Raw genomic sequence first — 20,926 nt, 5'->3', positions numbered from 1 at the left:
GTATATTGCACACGCCTTCATCTGGCTGCCCGTTTCTTTTGTTCCGCCTCATTGCAAATAGTTCATTGAACTGGACCGTATGCCCTGCATTGCACATGAAACTAAAATCTGAACCGCTTTTGATGGCTCCGCCATCGCAAACGTTTTGCACCCTTTTGACAGTTCTTTTACACCACCATTTGCGATAATTGCGTCGCACGCAGTTTCATCGAAGGGTCTCTGATCATAGTGTTGCGTTACTAGCATCTTGGAGTAGTGGCAACTGGGAATGTCCATACATCACTATGAAGTAATTGAAACAGAAAAGTGGAAATAGTTGTGGAGGCACTAAATGGAAGACGAACGTGCTTGCCGAGATGGCAAGCCTGAAAAGTATGGTTGTCTATCTTATTACATGATAATGAAAAACTCTTTAGAATTTGACGCAAAATGGCGGAGCTGGGGTGTCCCAAACAAGCATGCCAAAGGTCTACACCGGTGGAGAGGGCAACTGGAGTGGTGGAGGTGGCGGCGGAGGAGTGCACCGGGTAGAGTTCTTCGGGGCTATAACATCGGTGATGAACCATCCGGGTACTAGCATCCTTCACAGAAAAACCAATAGCGTCAAATTCAACTGCAATAGGCTCACGAGCAAGACGAAGAACAGAAACAAGATCAGGTGAAATAAGAACATTAGACATTGTTAGTGGCATGGATGTGGAAGGAAAGGAACAACAACCAACGTGTGTGATAGGAAAAGATGAACTATCACCGACAGTGATACCATTCGAGTATGAATCGGAGAGGAGGAAATTAGGTTAGCGGGATGAGATGTCATGTGGGCGGTGGCACCCGAAACCATGTACCAATCTCCACCGCCGCTGTAGTTACTGGGTGACGGGGCCAAGTGCAGCGCAACCAAGACGGCGGGATGCCATGACGTGGTGGCCTGCAGCATGGCAAAGCCGCCATAGGGCTGGACCGGTGCGGGCGGGGCAGGCAGGGCTGCGTAGTCGCCACCAGCAGGCTACAACGGCGCGGCAAAGTAGGGTTGGTGGACCGCCGGACGTGGCCCGAGCACACCCGGCATCGGGGCCCTCGGGATGGGCATGTGGTATGCGTGAACCACACCCGTCCAGGGGTTCTGTCCGACCGTTCATGGCGGGAAGGGCTGCTGTTGGCGAGGCACCCCCCGGAGCCCTGCTGTTGCTACTGCCGAGCGCGGCCACCGCCGCCGCACCGGTTGCACCGGCCCCTGCCATTCTGCTGCTGGGGTGCGGAGGGTGCAGGAAGCGTGGGGGGCAGTGGGAAGAAGTCCGACGATGTCGGGGGCCACGACTGAGATGGTACGAGCGCCGGTGGTGCGGGCCCGCCATGAGAAGTCCCCATGTCGAGGGCAGTGTGTTGCACCCGCTTCTTCACTTTTTGCATGCGTCGTTCCTCCAACTTCAAATATGCGACGACGGTCTAAAAAGTGGGCTATGGCAACAAGGTAAGATTAGAAGCGGTGTTGTTGAAATCCTCATTGAGGCCGGCAGTGAGAGTGGTAAGCATGAGCTTGTCGGAGTGCCGATATCGCAAAGTTCATCGGCGAGCATCTTGAGGCGCATGCAATAATCATCAATGCTGGAGTCATCTTGATGGCACCCGAAGAACTCTTCTGCAAGAAAACAAGGCACTGAAGTTTATTGTCGGTGAAGAGCACATTCATCTTGGTCCACACAGTGCAAGCATCTCGTCCTTAGCGATGACCATGTGGAAGATGTCCTTTGAGACGGTGAGGTAGAACCATCGAATGAGCGTGGCCTCAATTGCGGACCACTCCGGGTCAACATTCATGACCATGCTGTCGACGGAGCCGTCGATGTGCTCGGTGGGGTAGTACTCACGGAAGACAAGGTTGAAGTAGGAGGAGCTCGATTGTTCAAGGTGGACGGAAACACATTCATTGATGTTGATTTCGCAGGCGTCGACGGTGGTGGGAGGCTCGGGCCCGGCGAACGGGTTGGAACCGGAGGACGCGGAGGGGTCCATGGCAGCGGCAGCTAGGGTAGATGGCAGCGGCGACTGGGGTAGATGGTAGTGGTGGCTGCGGTTAGGGTTAGGGTGGATGGCGGCTAGGATTTTGTAGTGACAAATGTCGACGAGATCAGCTGGCTCCTGGAATCCGTCATCTGATCGCAGCAATCGAGTAGAGAGGAGAAGGGTAGCAAAGCAACCGTGAGTACTCTTCCAAAGTACTCACAAGACATGCATCAGATCTATACTAAGTATGCATCGATATCAAAGGAGTGGGGCTATATGTTTGGACTGAACTGCAGAAATGCTATAATAGAAGGGAAGGCCTAGCCTATTGAAGACTAGCATCCTACAGCAACAGAAGAGAGTAGAGTAACATAACATAATTAATAAGTATGTTGTAGTATCAACTCCCAGAGATCCTTCCTCGAATCCTTGCTAGAAATAAATCCCAGAGCCATCATATCTATTTCATGTGTCGAGTATCCAGTTCTTGTTGTATGGATCGGGATACAACTTCGAGCATTTGTTACCGTGGACACGACTATTCGCATGGATTAACTTCCCTGCAGGGGTGCACCATCTTACCCAACACGCTCGATCCACTCCGACCAGACACACTTTAATGGGTCATGCCCGTCCTCAGCCGATCAACACGCCGCAGTTCTACCTAGGCTGAACAGAGAGGCCAGCATGCCGGTCTACATCCTAAGCACATGGATCTTGGGGCCATCGCCTTTTGCACTCCTGCATGTTGCATTGATGGCCAGGATCAGTCCTGACTACCTCTTTATACAAAGCAGGTTCTTAGCGGACCACCCAGGTGCGTGCTACTCAATTGCTGATGTCCGAAGAGCTTTCGGAGAATCGTACCACACTGAGTGCCCATACTTATTCCTGTGTGCTGGTTAGTGCGAAAAGGCTATAGGCCTACTCAGATCACATATCCAAACCTGTTAGTGTCTTGGGAGCACGCGGAGATGATCAATGATCCACGATCTATGGTCCCATCGCCCCGTCTCACGGACATACGACAAGGGCTAAGAATGCCCATCCGTGCCACATAATTATCTTGTAGGTACCCTCTAGGTCAACCCAATCACAAGAGACTGTCAGGAGCTTGGTCGACCTCTACAGGGGTGGTGCAGCCTCTCCCTCTTGTCCCGCAGAAACAGTAACTCTCGTGGGTACACTCACAGTCAACCCGACTACAGTAACTCTCGCGGGTACCCCTCAAGGCCGACCTGACTTCAACAAGGTTCTGAGGTAAAGTCTGAAGGAAATATTCCCTAGAGGCAATAATAAAGTTATTATTTATTTCCTTATATCATGATAAATGTTTATTATTCATGCTAGAATTGTATTAACCGGAAACTTAGTACATGTGTGAATACATAGACAAACAGAGTGTCACTAGTATGCCTCTACTTGACTAGCTCATTAATCAGAGATGGTTAAGTTTCCTAACCATAGAAATGAGTTGTCATTTGATTAATGGGATTGCATCATTAGGAGAATGATGTGATTGACTTGAACCATCCATTAGCTTAGCATGATGATCGTTAAGTTTGTTGCTATTGCTTTCTTCATGACTTATACACGTTCCTATGACTATGAGATTATGCAACTCCTGAATACCGGAGGAACACTTTGTGTGCTACCAAATGTCACAACGTAACTGGGTGATTATAAAGGTGCTCTACAGGTGTCTTCGATGGTACTTGTTGAGTTGGCATAGATCAAGATTAGGATTTGTCACTCCGATTGTCGGAGAGGTATCTCTGGGTCCTCTCAGTAATGCACATCACTATAAGCATTCCAAGCAATGTAACTAATGAGTTAGTTGCGGGATGATGCATTACGGAATGATTAAAGAGACTTGCCGGTAACGAGATTGAACTAGGTATTGAGATACCGATGATCGAATCTCGGGCAAGCAACATACCGATGACAAAGGGAACAACGTATGTTGTTATGCGGTTTGACCGATAAAGATCTTCATAGAATATGTAGGAACCAATATGAGCATTCAGGTTCCGCTATTGGTTATTGATCAGAGACATGTCTCGGTCATGACTACATAGTTCTCGAACCCGTAGGGTCTGCACGCTTAAAGTTCTGTGACAATCGGTATTATGAGTTTATGTGATTTGATGTACCGAAGGTAGTTCGGAGTCCCGGATGAGATCGGGGACATGACGAGGTGTCTCTAAATGGTCGAGATGTAAAGATCGATATTGGACGACTATATTCGGACATAGGAAAGGTTCCGAGTGATTCGGGTATTTTTCGGGGTACCGGGGAGTTACGGGAATACGAGGAAGAAGTAATGGGCCTCATGAGCAAAGTGGTGGAAGAGAGGAGGCAGGGTGCGCGCCCCCCTAGCCCAAACCGAATTGGACTAGGGGGCCGGCCCCCCTTTCCTCCTTTTCCTCCCTCTCCATCCTTCTCCCTCTCCCCCTTCCTTTCCTCCTCCTAGTAGGAGTAGGAAAGGGGAGTCCTACTCCTACTAGGAGGACTCCTCCTCCTGGCGCTCCCTACAGGGGCCGGCCGGCCTCCCCCCTTGCTCCTTTATATACGGGGGCAGGGGGCACCCTAGAACACACAAGTTGATCTGTTGATCTCTCCCAGCCGTGTGCGGTGCCCCCTCCACCATAATCCACCTCGATCATATCGTAGCGGTGCTTAGGCGAAGCCCTGCGTTGGTAGCATCATCATCACCGTCATCACGCCATCGTGCTGACGGAACTCTCCCGTGAAGCTCTGCCGGATCGGAGTTCGTGGGACGTCATCGAGCTGAACGTGTGCTGAACTCGGAGGTGCCGTGCGTTCGGTACTTGGATCGGTCGGATCATGAAGATGTACGACTACATCAACCACGTTGTGGCTAACGCTTCCGCTTTCGGTCTACGAGGGTACGTGGACACACTCTCCCCTCTCATTGCTATGCATCACCATGATCCTGTGTGTGCGTAGGATTTTTTTTGAAATTACTACGTTCCCCAACGTGGTATCCGAGCCAGGTTATTGCCTAGATGTTATATGCACGAGTAGAACACAAGTGAGTTGTGGGGGATACAAGTCATACTGCTTACTAGCATGTCATACTTTGGTTCGGCGGTATTGTTGGATGGAGCAGCCCAGACCGACATTATGCGTACGCTTACGCGAGACTGGTTCTACCGACGTGCTTTGCACACAGGTGGCTGGCGGGTGTCACTTTCTCCAACTTTAGTTGAACCGAGTGTGGCTACGCCCGGTCCTTGAGAAGGTTAAAACAACATTAACTTGACGAACTATCATTGTGGTTTTGATGCGTAGGTAAGAACGGTTCTTGCATAGCCCGTAGCAGCCACATAAAACTTGCAACAACAAAGTAGAGGATGTCTAACTTGTTTTTGCAGGGCATGTTGTGATGTGATATGGTCAAGACGTGATGAGATATAAATTGTTGTATGAGATGATCATGTTTTGTTAAAGTTATTGGCAATTGTCAGAAGCCTTATGGTTGTCTCTTTATTGCATAAGATGCAAGTGCCATGTAATTGCTTTACTTTATCGCTATGCGATAGCAATAGTTGCAAAAGCAATAGCTGGTGAGACGACCATGTGACAACACGTTGATAAAAGATCAAAATGATGGAGATCATGGTGTCATGCCAGTAACAATGGAGATCATGACAGTACTTTGCTGATGGGGATCAAAAGCACAAGATGATGATGGCCATATCATGTCACATATTTGGATTGCATGTGATGTTTATCTTTTATACATCTTATTTTTGCTTAGTTTGGCGGTAGCATTGTAAGATGATCTCTCGCTAAATTTCAAGGTACAAGTGTTCTCCCTGAGCATGCACCATTGCCAAAATTCGTCATGCCGAGACACCATGTGATGATCGGGTGTGATAAGCTCAACGTTCATCTACAACGGGTGTAAGACAGTTTTGCACACGCAGAATACTCGGGTTAAACTTGACGAGCCTAGCATATGCAGATATGGCCTCGGAACACTGAGACCGAAAGGTCGAGCGTGAATCATATAGTAGATATGATCAACATAGTGATGTTCACCATTGAAAACTACTCGATCTCACGTGATGATCGGACATGGTTTAGTTGATTTGGATCACGTGATCATTTAGATGACTAGAGGGATGTCTATCTAAGTGGGAGTTCTTAAGTAATATGATTAATTGAACTTTAATTTATCATGAACTTAGTCCTGATAGTATTTGCATAACTATGTTGTAGATCAATAGCTCGTGATCTAAGCTCCCCTTTTATTTTGATATGTTCCTAGAGAAAAACTAAGTTGAAAGATGTTAGTAGCAATGATGCGGATTGGATCCATGATCTGAGGATTATCCTCATTGCTGCATAGAAGAATTATGTCCTTGATGCACCGCTACGTGACAGACCGATTGCAGGAGCAGATGCAGACGTTATGAACGTTTGGCGAGCTCGATATGACGACTACTTGATAGTCTAGTGCACCATGCTTTAAGGCTTAGAATCGGCGATTCAAAGACGTTTTGAACGCCACGGAGCATATGAGATGGTCCAAGAGTTGAAATTAGTATTTCAGACTCATGCCCACGTCGAAAGGTATGAGACCTTTGACAAGCACTTTGCCTACAAGATGGAGGAGAATAGCTCAGCTAGTGAGCATGTGCTCAGAATGTCTGAGTACTACAATCACTTGAATCAAGTGGGAGTTAATCTTCCAGATAAGATAGTGATTGACAGAGTTCTCTAGTCACTATCACCAAGTTACTGGAACTTCGTGATGAACTATAATATGCAAGGGATAACGGAAACGATTCCCAAGCTCTTCGTGATGCTGAAATCGACGAAGGTAGAAATCAAGAAAAGCATCAAGTGTTGATGGTTGACAAGACCACTAGTTTCAAGAAAAGGGCAAAGGGAAGAAGGGGAACTTCAAGAAGAACGGCAAGCAAGTTGCTTCTCAAGTGAAGAAGCCCAAGTCTAGACCTAAGCCTGAGACTAAGTGCTTTTACTGCAAAGGGACTGGTCACTGGAAGCAGAACTGCCCAAAGTATTTGGCGGATAAGAAGGATGGCAAAGTGAACAAAGGTATATTTGATATACATGTTATTGATGTGTACTTTACTAGTGTTTATAGCAACCCCTCAGTATTTGATACTAGTTCAGTTGCTGAGATTAGTAACTCGAAACAGGAGTTGCAGAATGAACAGAGACTAGTTAAGGGTGAAGTGACGATGTGTGTTGGAAGTGGTTCCAAGATTGATATGATCATCATCGCACACTCCCTATACTTTCGGGATTAGTGTTGAACCTAAATAAATGTTATTTGGTGTTTGCGTTAAGCTTGAATATGATTTGATCATGCTTATTGCAATACGGTTATTCATTTAAAGTTAGAGAGTAATTGTTCTTCTATTTACATGAATAAAACCTTCAATGCTCATACACCCACACTACTAGGGAAAACCTTATACACAGAATCTTAGCAGCAGCGCGGTCTAAAAACAAACGCTACTGCTAACTAGCAGTAGCGAGCTTCAGAAAACCTCGCTACTAATAGCACGGTAGTAGTAGAGGTCTAGGTGAAACAAGCGCTACTACTATAATTGCCACGGCGTTGCCCCCAGGCTAGATATAGTAGTAGCGCCCTTCCGAGGACGCGCTACTGCTAAAGTACTTAGTAGCAACATTTTTCTTCAAAACACGCTACTGCTAAGTATTGCACCTAATTAAGTTTAGTCCCATACCGCTAAGCGAACAAGGTGTTTACCACCTTAAATATGTTACTTCTCAAACTATCTCGAGCACTTGGTCTTCATTGAACTATATGTGTAGGATTTGTGGCTGCAATATGAATCTTCACCTGTGCCTATACAGGTACTGTGAGGATTCATGTTGACTATTTAGATTCTACACAAAAAGATCAATGATGATCAATGTATATATTTGAAGTTTTTACATGCTTAGACTTAGCAGTAGTGAGTTTTCAGGGCAAAGCGCTACTGATATTATAAAACAGAAAGGAATAGCTGTAGCGCGTTTCGCTTGACACGCTATAGCTAACTTAGCTATAGCGCGTTCCGGCAAACCGCGCTGCTGCTAGTTGGACTTAACCCCCCGCACGAATTTCGCTAAGTCCTTCCCCTCCACTTCCCCCTCTCCCCCAACCGCTCCATCGCCGCCGTCGCCCTACCACTCTCGACCTCACCGCCGCCGCCCTCAATCTCACCACCGTCGCCTCCCGCCGCACACCCTCGATGCCGCCCCGACCCTGACCTTGACGCCGCCCCCGACCCCGACATCGACGCCGCCCTCCGCCGCGCGCCCGAGCCTCGACCCTGTCCTTGACGCCGCCTGCTAGGCCCTCGCCACAGTCACCGTAAGGCTCTGCCTTTCCTCTCCCCTACCATCCTCTCTCTCTCTGCTAGGGCAATTCATATATGTGTTGATGCTGTGTTGATGTTCATATGAACCCTAGGTGTTCATATGAACCCTAGATTTGTTTAGGGTAGTAGGCATTTTTTAGCATTTAGGAAAAATGATTAGCAATTTTTTTAGGAAATTAGCTAGGGCAAATTTTTATGAAAATGCCTAAACAGTAATTTCATTCAAAAAACAAAAAACAAAGTTGTTTTTCTTTCAAAAACTTGGTTAAACTAATTGTTGCTATGTAAGCAAAAAACAAGATTGTTGTTATATGATATATGTCATTGATGTTCATTTGCATATTCCATTATTGAAGTGGTTCGGTTGTGCCCAAGTGGCTTTGTTGTTTCCAGGGAATGAAGTCGAGTGGCCTATGTTTTGCCGGAATGTTGATTCATTTCCGTTCCGGCAAATTTCAGGTTCTCGATTTGTCCACTTTTTAGTAAAAGTCATGCCAAAATTTTTCGTGAATTTCGCATGACTTGTGCTACAAACTAGGACATATCGAGTGCCTGGGATTTGCCGCACCGGGAAGGAGTCAATATTCCTGCAAAGCATATGGCTTTTTATGTCATTATTCATTTTATTAGGTATAGAATTAATTGACTAGATTTAATCGTAAGAACTAGTTGAACATGTCACATTTGTTGTTATTTTTAAGTTAAAGAAATTTTCCCCGCATCGGCGTCGACGATGCCTATCCTGCGTCCTTGTCATCGAGTCGGCGGAGGACACCTGCGTCACCATATGGGCCATGTCCGGGAATGGGCTCCGCCGGGGTGGTACTGGGAGGCGCTACCTACCGGGGGCGCAGGTTGGTGAGGAGCCATCCTGTCGTTGACCCGAACCTTCTTTGGTGGCGACCGCGTGGGCCAGTGATGGTCCAAAGGCTCGAGGACCCCGCGGAGGTGGTGCGTCACCGTGTCAGTGAGGAGGACGCACACGCCCGTCGCTACTTGTTTGCATTGGAGCACAGCTCCAATACCTGGCAGGTTCTCCAGGGATCTCACTGGAGCTATGATCCTGTGATGGTTCCTTCTATTTGGGTGTCCACCTCCCGCGCCGATACCCGTCATGCGCTAGGGTTTTAGTTGTATTAGTGATGATATATGTATGATACTATTCGAGATGTATTAGTGATAATATTCGACGATGTACGGACGCATGAGATGATTTATTTTTTCTTATTGAATGCATGCTAATTTGAATACTTATTTATTTTACGATTTGGTTTTGCTTATTGAATGCTCATGTCAATATGAGTCCTATAAGATATTTTGAGTATCCTGGTAGTTGTCTTCGATCGATTTTCAATTAATGTTTCAACTATGAACATAGGAAATGTTTGACAGCGAAAAGGATTTCGGTATTTGCAAATACTACGAAGACGAGTGCGGCCTGTGCGACGGAATCTTCCTAGATGATGATAGGCGCTTCAGCATCAAGCTGGATGTGAACTTCGAAGTGGATACAGTAAGTCACAACGACAAGTATTTTTTCGTAATTAAGCATGACATCTGCTTCATTTGCTTCAACTTATAACTTACTTTTTACTATTCTACTAGCGTATCCCCTGCCATGCAAAAGTTTTTGTCTTGGATAAGATAGGTTTCAATCGTACTATGGAGGTAAAGAAAGTCTACTTGAAGACCGAGCATGGTTGTATTTTCCATGCAAAATTATACAACGCAGACGACTACACCTATTTTGGATGCAAAACTTGGCGAGCACTATGCAAGACTTATGCATTTGAGCCTGATAAGGTTATCACCTTGGATATTCGTCCGGAAGATGATATTGATGGTAATATCGACATCTGGGTCGATGTGCAGACGCCTCTAGTTATACCATTATGTGAGTTTCTCAACCATATTTATGTCTTTGATATTGTTTATTCAAAAATAGTTGACAACTAATTTCTATTGTCAGCTTATTTCCGTTCAAGCAAACTTGTCCAGCGCTTGGTAGACATGACCTACTACTGCCGCGGGGCTGAACTAAACTGCGAGGAGCTAAGTCATTATGTTTCATGGCTTGTGGATCTTGATACTGTCAAGAAAAATTTTCTTCCTGCACTTAGAAATGTTAGTACTGAAAACGTGCGACCAATAGTGTTCGTAATGAACTACGGTCACATCTATTTAGGGAAGATGGTAAGATTTTTACTATTTGTACTCAGTGCATCTTTTGCATACATTATTTTTAAGCTAAACTTCATTGCTAAGTATGTTACTATATGATGTTCTTCAACAGGGACTCCCGATGAATGTTGTGCCTCATGGGATCGAGACTGAAGGTACCATGAGTATTGTTAGCTTACGGCCAAGATATCCCACAATGCACTTTAGTGCATTCAGGATTTCTAATAGCGAGCAATGCTTAATAGTGAAAGACTGGACCAAATTTGTGATGGAGGAGCGCAGAGAAGTACTAGGGGGCAACAATCAGAAGCGCAACCCACGATTAGGAGACAGGTTCATCTGCATGCTCCAACTTGATGAAGGAGGAGAGCTACACATGTTTTATGTTATTTTACCTAAGAGAGAGCAGCATGAGTGATTAGCTAGCTAGAAATGAGTTTGAAGATGATGATGTGCCACACTATGACTATGATGATTAAATAGCTAGTGTTGGTGGTAATGACTATGATGATTATTATTAGCTAGTGTTGGTGGTGATTAGATAGCTACCACATCTAGTGTTGGTGGTGATTAGCTAGCTAGAATGAGTTTGATCAGATGATGATGTGTTATACTATGACTTTGGTGATTAAATAAACACTGTTGGTTGTAATGACTATGATGATGATTAAATAGCTTGTGCTGGCGGATTAGATTCAAGTGGAGGCAACATGTGGTGCACATGGAAAGTACTACTAGTCCAAACTAGATCAAGTTTGGATTAGTAGTATACTTTTGACATGCACCACATATTTCCTCCACTTGAACCTAATCCACCTTCATTTGATACACTGTTATGGACATAATGATATAAACCTCATAATTGGTATTGTACCAAAATTTGTATAACGGCGTATAAATACACTAAAAATAAAAAAAATGAAAAAAGAATACTAGTAGCGATGGATAGTAAACACGCTGCAACTAGCTAGATTAGCAGCAGCGCGGGAGAGAACAAGCGCTACCGCTATGTGTCTTAGCTGTAGCACGTGTCGCATGCGCTACTGCTAAGCAATAGCTGTAGCAACTTATTAGTAGCGCGGCAGCCCGCGCTACTAGTGCGCATTAAACCCGCGCTACTACTAGGATTTTCCCTCGTAGTGCCAAGGTGAATGGTTTATTGAATCTTGATCGTAGTGATATACATATTCATAATATTGAAGCCAAAAGATGCAAAGTTAATAATGATAGTGCACCTTATTTGTGGCACTGCCGTTTAGGTCATATTGGTGTAAAGCGCATGAAGAAAATCCATGCTGATGGGTTTTGGAATCACTTGATTATGAATCAGTTGATGCTTGCGAACCATGCCTCATGGGCAAGATGACTAAGACTCCATTCTCTGGAACAACGGAGCGAGCAACAGACTTGTTGGAAATAATACATACTAATGTATGCAGTCCGATGAGTGTTGAGGCTCGCAACAGGTATCGTTATTTACTGACCTTCACAGATGATTTGAGTAAGATATTGGTATATCTTCTTGATGAAACATAAATCTGAAACATTTGATAATTTCAAATAATTTCAGAGTGAAGTGGAAAATCATCATAACAAGAAAATAAAGTTTCTACGATCTGATCGTGGAGGAGAATATTTGAGTTACGAGTTTGGTCTTCATTTGAAGCAATGCGGAATAGTTTTGCAACTCACGCCACCTGGAACACCACAGCGTAATGGTGTGTCCGAACATCATAACTGTACTTTATTAGATATGTTGCAATCTATGATGTCTCTTACAGATTTACCACTACCGTTTTGGGGTTATGCATTGGAGATCGCTACATTCACATTAAATAGGGCACCGTCTAATCCGTTGAGACGACACCGTATGAACTATGGTTTGGCTAGAAACCTAAGCTGTCGTTTCTTAAAGTTTGGGGTTGTGATGCTTATGTGAAAAAGTTTTAGCCTAATAAGCACAAACCTAAATCGGAAAAGTGCATCTTCATAGGATACCCAAAAGAAATTGTTGGGTACACCTTTGCTACCTCTTGAGCACTGCGTTGGTTTTTCCTTGAAGAGGAAAGGGTGATGCAACAAAGTAGCGTAGGTATTTCCCTCAGTTTTTGAGAACCAAGGTATCAATCCAGTAGGAGACCACGCACGAGTCCCTGGCACCTACACAAACAAATAAAACCTCGCAGCCAACGCGATAAGGGGTTGTCAATCCCTACACAGTCACTGACGAGAGTGAGATATGATAGATATGATAAGATAATATTTTTGGTATTTTTTATGATAAAGATGCAAAGTAAAATAAAAGGCAATAAAAATAACTAAGTGTTGAAAGATTAATATGATGGAAGATAGACCCGGGGGCCATAGGTTTCACTAGTGGCTTCTCTCAAGAGCATAAGTATTTACGATGGGTGAACAAATTACTGTTGATCAATTGACAGAATTGAGCATAGTTATGAGAATATCTAGGTATGATCATGTATATAGGCATCACGTCCGAGACAAGTAGACCGACTCCTGCCTTCATCTACTACTATTACTCCACACATCGACCGCTATGCAACAAGCATCTAGAGTATTAAGTTCATAAGAACAGAGTAACACTTTAAGCAACATGAAATTATGTAGAGGGATAAACTCATGCAATATGATAAACCCCATATTGTTATCCTCGATGGCAACAATACAATACATGCCTTGCTGCCCCTACTGTCACTGGGAAAGGACACCGCAAGATTGAACCCAAAGCTAAGCACTTCTCCCATTGCAAGAAATATCAATCTAGTAGGCCAAACCAAACTGATAATTCGAAGAGACTTGCAAAGATAACCAATCATACATAAAAGAATTCAGAGAAGATTCAAATATTGTTCATAGATAAACTTGATCATAAACCCACAATCCATCGGTCTCAACAAACACACCGCAAAAGAAGATTACATCGAATAGATCTCCACAAGAGAGGGGGAGAACTTTGTATTAAGATCCAAAAAGAGAGAAGAAGCCATCTAGCTAATAACTATGGACCCGAAGGTCTGAGGTAAAGTACTCACACTTCATCGGAGGGGCTATGGTGTTGATGTAGAAGCCCTCCGCGGTCGATGCCCCCTCCGGCGGAGCTCTGGAAAAGGCCCCAAGATGGGATCTCGTGGATACAGAAAGTTACGACGGTGGAATTAGGGTTTTGGCTCCATATCTGGTAGTTTGGGGGTACGTAGGTATATATATGAGGAAGGAGTACGTTAGTGGAGCAACAGGGGGCCCACGAGGGTGGAGGGCGCGCCCAGGGGGGTAGGCGCGCCCCCTACCTCGTGGCCTCCTGGTTGATGTCTTGACGTAGGGTCCAAGTCCTCTGGATCACGTTCGTTCCGAAAATCATGTTCCCGAAGGTTTCATTCCGTTTGGACTCCGTTTGATATTCTTTTTCTGCAAAACTCTGAAATAGGCAAAAAACAACAATTCTGGGCTGAGCCTCCAGTTAATAGGTTAGTCACAAAATTAATATAAAAGTGCATAATAAAGCCCAATAATGTCCAAAACAGAATATAATATAGCATGGAACAATAAAAAATTATAACGTATCAAGCATCCCCAAGCTTAATTCCTGCTCGTCCTCGAGTAGGTAAATTAAAAAAACAGAATTTTTGATGTGGAATGCTACTTGGCATAATTTCAATGTAATTCTTCTTAATTGTGGTATGAATATTCAGATCCGAAAGATTCACGGTAAAAGTTCAATATTGACATAAAAATAATAATACTTCAAGCATACTAACTAAGCAATTATGTCCTCTCAAAATAACATGGCCAAAGAAAGTTCATCCCTACAAAATCATCTAGTTTAGTCATGCTCCATTTTCGTCACACAAGAATGCTCTCATCATGCACAACCCCGATGACAAGCCAAGCAATTGTTTCATACTTTACTAATCTCAAACTTTTTCAACCTTCACGCAATACATGAGCGTGAGCCATGGATATAACACTATGGGTGGAATAGAATATAATGATGGGGTTTATGTGGAGAAGACAAAAAAGGGAGAAAGTCTCACATCAACAAGGCTAATCAATGAGCTATGGAGATGCCCATCAATTGATGTTAATGCAAGGAATAGCGATTGCCATGCAACAGATGCACTAGAGCTATAAATATATGAAAGCTCAACAAAAGAAACTAAGTGGGTGTGCATCCAACTTGCTTGCTCACGAAGACCTAGGGCATTTGAAAAGTTCCCACTAGTATATGAAAGTGACAAAACAAAAGACTCTCTATCATGAAGATTATGGTGCTACTTTGAAGCACAAGTGTGGTAAAAAGGATAGTAACATTGTCCCTTCTCTCTATTTCTCTCATTTTTTGGGCCTTCTCTTTTTTGGCCTTTCTCTCTTTTTTTCCCTCACTTTGGGACAATGCTCTATAAAATGATGATCATCACACTTCTATTTATTTACAACTCAATGATTACAACTCGATACTAGAACAAAGTATGACTCTATATGAATGCCTCCGGCGGTGTACCGGGATATGCAATGAACTAAGAATGACATGTATGAAAGGGTTATGAATGGTGGCTTTGCCACAAATACTATGTCAACTACATGATCATGCAAAGCAACATGACAATGACGAACGTGTCATGATAAATGGAACGGTGGAAAGTTGCATGGCAATATATCTCGGAATGGCTATGGGAATGCCATAATAGGTAGGTATGGTGGCTGTTTTGAGGAAGATATAAGGAGGTTTATGTGTGCCAGAGCGTATCATATCACGGGGTTTGGATGCATCGGCGAAGTTTGCAGCAACTCTCAATGCGAGAAAGGGCAATGCACGGTACCGAAGAGGCTAGCAATGATGGAAAGGTGAGAGTGCGTATAATCCATGGACTCAACATTAGTCATAAAGAACTCACATACTTATTGCAAAAATCTACAAGTCATCAAAAACCAAGCACTACACGCATGCTCCTAGGGGGGTAGATTGGTAGGAAAAGACCATCGCTCGTCCCTGACCGCCACTCATAAGGAGGACAATCAAAGAACACCTCATGTTTCAAATTTGTTACATAACGTTTACCATACGTGCATGCTACAGGACTTGCAAACTTCAACACAACTATTTTTCAAATTCACAACTACTCAACTAGCACAACTTTGATATCACTACCTCCATGTCTCAAAACAATCATCAAGCATCAAACTTCTCTTAGTATTCAACACACTCATAAGAAAGTTTTTACTAGTCTTGAATACCTAGCATATTAGGATTATTTAAGTAAATTACCATGATATTTAAGACTCTCAAAATAATCTAAGTGAAGCATGAGAGAATAATAGTTTCTATAAAACAAAACCACCACCGTGCTCTAAAAGATATAAGTGAAGTACTAGAGCAAAAACTATATAACTCAAAAGATATAAGTGAAGCACATAAATTATTCTAATAATCTCCGAATCATGTGTGTCTCTCTCAAAAGGTGTGTACAGCAAGGATGATTGTGGTAAACTAAAAAGCAAAGACTCAAATCATACAAGATGCTCCAAGCAAAACACATATCATGTGGTGAATAAAAATATAGCTCCAAGTAAAGTTACCAATGGAAGTAGACGAAGGAGGGGATGCCTTCCGGGGCATCCCCAAACTTTGGATTTTAGGTGTCCTTAGATTATCTTGGGGTGCCATGGGAATCCCCAATCTTAGGCTCTTGCCACTCCTTGTTCCATAATCCATCAAATCTTTCACCCAAAACTTGAAAACTTCACAACACAAAACTTAAAGTAGAAAATCTCGTGAGCTCCGTTAGCGAAAGAAAACAAAACACCACTTCAAGGTACTGTAATGAACTCATTATTTATTTATGTTGGTGTTATACCTACTGTATTCCAACTTCTGTATGTTTATAAGCAATTTTACTAGCCATAGATTCATTAAAATAAGCAAACAATACAAGAAAAACAGGATCTGTCAAAAACAGAACAGTCTGTAGTAATCTGTAGCTAACAGAAGATCTGGAACCCCAAAAATTCTAAAATAAATTGCTGGACTTGAGGAATTTATCTATTAATCATCTTCAACAAGAATTAACTAAATATCACTTTCCAAATAAAAATGGCAGAAATTCTCGTGAGCGCTAAAGTTTCTATTTTTTACAGCAAGATTAAAAAGACTTTCCCCAAGTCTTCCCAACGGTTCTACTTGGCACAAACACTAATTAAACACAAAAACACAACCAGAACAGAGGCTAGATAAATTATTTATTACTAAACTGGTGCAAAAAGAAAAGAATAAAAATAAAATTGGGTTGCCTCCCAACAAGCGCTATCGTTTAACGCCCCTAGCTAGGCATAAAAAGCAAGGATAGATCTAGGTATTGCCTTCTTTGGCTTTCAATTTTTTAGCGGAATCAAGCTCGAATCCAGAAGGTTCTTTATGTTTCCCTTCATATTCGGAAAATTTTAGATCTAAAGAATCCAACCGCTTGTTGCAAAGGGTAATCAACATATTCATGCGGTGAATATTTCCGCTAACACTCTTAAGAGGTTCAAGAGACTTTTGTAAAATCTTAGTTACTTTGCAATTTTTTTCAAAAACTTGTGTCTCTTCCTGGGTATGTTGTGGCCCCTTTTGTTGAGGTAGTGTTCCCACTATCCCTCTATTATTTCATGCGCGATGCTGGCATCAATTTCAATAAAATTTCCTTTGGCAACACAGTCCAAGAGTTGTCTATGGAACATATTTAGTACAACGTAAAAACTGCGAAGAAAAATTCTAAATCTCACCTATAAGGTGCAATTACAATAATATGCCATCATCCAATACCAAGCGTCTTTTAAATTTTCTCCCTGTCTTTGTTTAAAGTGCATAACTTCAAACTCAGGGGACAAAGGAACAGATAGGGGACTAGCCATAACGACAAGCAAGAGAAAAAGAGGTGAACGGAAAAGAGAGGGCGAATAAAACGGCAAGGGTGAAGTGGGGGAGAGGAAAATGAGAGGCAAATGGCAAATAATGTAATGCGGGAGATAAGGATTTTTGATGAGTACTTGGTGTGTTGACTTTTGCGTAGACCTCCCCGGCAACGGCGCCAAAAATCCTTCTTGCTACCTCTTGAGCACTGCGTTGGTTTTCCCTTGAAGAGGAAAGGGTGATGCAGCAAAGTAGCGTAAGTATTTCCCTCAATTTTTGAGAACCAAGGTATCAATCCAGTAGGAGGCCACGCACGAGTCCCTCGCACCTACACAAACAAATAAATCCTCGCAACCAATGCGATAACGGGTTGTCAATCCCTACACGGTCACTTACGAGAGTGAGATCTCATAGATATGATAAGATAATATTTTTGGTATTTTTTATGATAAATATGCAAATTAAAATAAAAGGAAATAAAAATAACTAAGTGTTGAAAGATTCATATGATGGAAGATAGACCTGGGGGCCATAGGTTTCACTAGTGGCTTCTCTCAAGAGCATAAGTATTTACGGTGGGTGAACAAATTACTGTTGAGCAATTGACAGAATTGAGCATAGTTATGAGAATATCTAGGTATGATCATGTATATAGGCATCACGTCCGAGACAAGTAGACCGACTCCTGCCTTCATCTACTACTATTACTCCACACATCGACCGCTATTCAACAAGCATCTAGAGTATTAAGTTCATAAGAACAGAGTAACGCTTTAAGCAACATGAAATTATGTAGAGGGATAAACTCATGCAATATGATAAACCCCATATTGTTATCCTCGATGGCAACAATACAATACATGCCTTGCTGCCCCTACTGTCACTGGGAAAGGACACCGCAAGATTGAACCCAAAGCTAAGCACTTCTCCCATTGCAAGAAATATCAATCTAGTAGGCCAAACCAAACTGATAATTCGAAGAGACTTGCAAAGATAACCAATCATACATAAAAGAATTCAGAGAAGATTCAAATATTGTTCATAGATAAACTTGATCATAAACCCACAATTCATCGGTCTCAACAAACACACCGCAAAAGAAGATTACATTGAATAGATCTCCACAAGAGAGGGGGAGAACTTTGTATTGAGATCCAAAAAGAGAGAAGAAGCCATCTAGCTAATAACTATGAACCCGAAGGTCTGAGGTAAACTACTCACACTTCATCAGAGGGGCTATGGTGTTGATGTAGAAGCCCTCCGTGATCGATGCCCCCTCCGGTGGAGCTCCAGAAAAGGCCCCAAGATGGGATCTTGTGGATACAGAAAGTTACGGCGGTGGAATTAGGCTTTTGGCTCTGTATCTGGTAGTATGGGGGTACGTAGGTATATATAGGAGGAAGGAGTACGTCGGTGGAGCAACAGGGGGCCAACGAGGGTGGAGGGCGCGCCTAGGGGGGTAGGCGCGCCCCCTACCTCGTGGCCTCCTGGTTGATGTCTTGACGTAGGGTCCAAGTCCTCTGGATCACGTTCGTTTCGAAAATCACGTTCCCGAAGGTTTCATTCCATTTGGACTCCGTTTGATATTCTTTTTCTGTGAAACTCTGAAATAGGCAAAAAACAACAATTCTGGGTTGGGCCTCCGGTTAATAGGTTAGTCCCAAGAATAATATAAAAGTGTATAATAAAGCCCAATAATGTCCAAAACAGAATATAATATAGCATGGAACAATAAAAAATTATGGATACGTTGGAGACGTATCAACCGTCTATCACAGATCCGAAAGGCAATATCTTTGTTGCTAAGAGTGGATCCTTTCTAGAGAAGAAGTTTCTCTCGAAAGAAGTGAGTGGGAGGAAAGTAGAACTTGATGAGGTAACTATACCTGCTCCCTTATTGGAAAGTAGTTCATCACAGAAATCTGTTCGTGTGACTCCTACACCAATTAGTGAGGAAGCTAATGATGATGATCATGTAACTTCAGATCAAGTTACTACCGAACCTCTTAGGTTAACCAGAGTGAGATCCGCACCAGAGTGGTACGGTAATCCTGTTCTGGAAGTCATCTTACTAGACCATGATGAACCTACGAACTATGAGGAAGCGATGATGAGCCCAGATTCCGCGAAATGGCTTGAGGCCACGAAATCTGAGATGGGATCCATGTATGAGAACAAAGTATGGACTTTGATTGACTTGCCCGATGATCGGTGAGTCATTTAGAATAAATGGATCTTCAAGAGGAAGACGGACACTGATAGTAGTGTTACTATCTACAAAGCTTGAATTGTCGCAAAATGTTTTTGACAAGTTCAAGGTGTTGACTATGATGAGATTTTCTCACTCGTATCGATGCTTAAAAGTCTGTTCGAATCATGTTAGCAGTTGCCACATTTTATGAAATCTGGCAAATGGATGTCAAAACTGTATTCCTTAATGGATTTCTTAAAAGAAGAGTTGTATATGATGCAACTAGAAGGTTTTGTCGATCCTAAAGGTGCTAACAAAGTGAGCAAGCTCCAGCGATCCTTCTATGGACTGGTGCAAGCATCTCAGAGTTGGAATATATGCTTTGATAAAGTGAACAAAGCATATGGTTTTATACAGACTTGCGGTGAAGCCTGTGTTTACAAGAAAGTGAGTGGGAGCACTACTGCATTTCTGATAAATATATGTGAATGCCATATTGTTGATCGGAAATAATGTAGAATTTTCTGGAAAGCATAAAGGAGTGTTTGAAAAGAGTTTTTCAAAGAAAGACCTCGATGAAGCTGCTTACACATTGAGCATCAAGATCTATAGAGATAGATCAAGACACATAATAAGTTTTTTCAATAAGTACATACCTTGACAAGATTCTCAAGTAGTTCAAAATGGAACAGTCAAAGAAGGAGTTCTTGCCCGTGTTGCAAGGTGTGAAGTTGAGTGAAGACTCAAAACCCGACCACAGCAGAAAATAGAAAGAGAATGAAAAGTCATTCCCTATGCCTCAGTCATAGGTTCTATAAACTATGCTATGCTGTTTACCAGTCCTATTGTATACCTTAGCATCTTTCTGGCAAGGGAGTACAATAGTGATCTAGGAGTAGATCACTGGACAACGGTCAAAATTATCCTTAGAGGACTAAGGAAATATTTCTCGGTTATGGAGGTGATAAAAGAGTTTGTCGTAAAGAGTTACGTCGATGCAAGATTTTTACATCGATCTAGATGACTCTAATTCTCGATCTGGATACATATTGAAAGTGGGAGCAATTAGCTAGGGTAGCTCTGTGCAGAGCATTGTAGACATAGAAATTTGCTAAATACATACGGATCTGAATGTTGCAGACCCATAGCCTTAACTTCTCTCACAAGCAAAACATGATCACTCTTTGGGTGTTAATCACATAGCGATGTGAACTAGATTATTGACTCCAGTAAACCCTTTGGGTATTAATCACA

Source organism: Triticum urartu, chromosome 6A (genome assembly GCF_056163025.1).
Source record: "Triticum urartu cultivar PI428250 chromosome 6A, HENAU_Tu73, whole genome shotgun sequence".
NCBI classification, from domain to species: domain Eukaryota; kingdom Viridiplantae; phylum Streptophyta; class Magnoliopsida; order Poales; family Poaceae; genus Triticum; species Triticum urartu.
Note: the sequence above shows the minus strand (reverse complement) of the source record.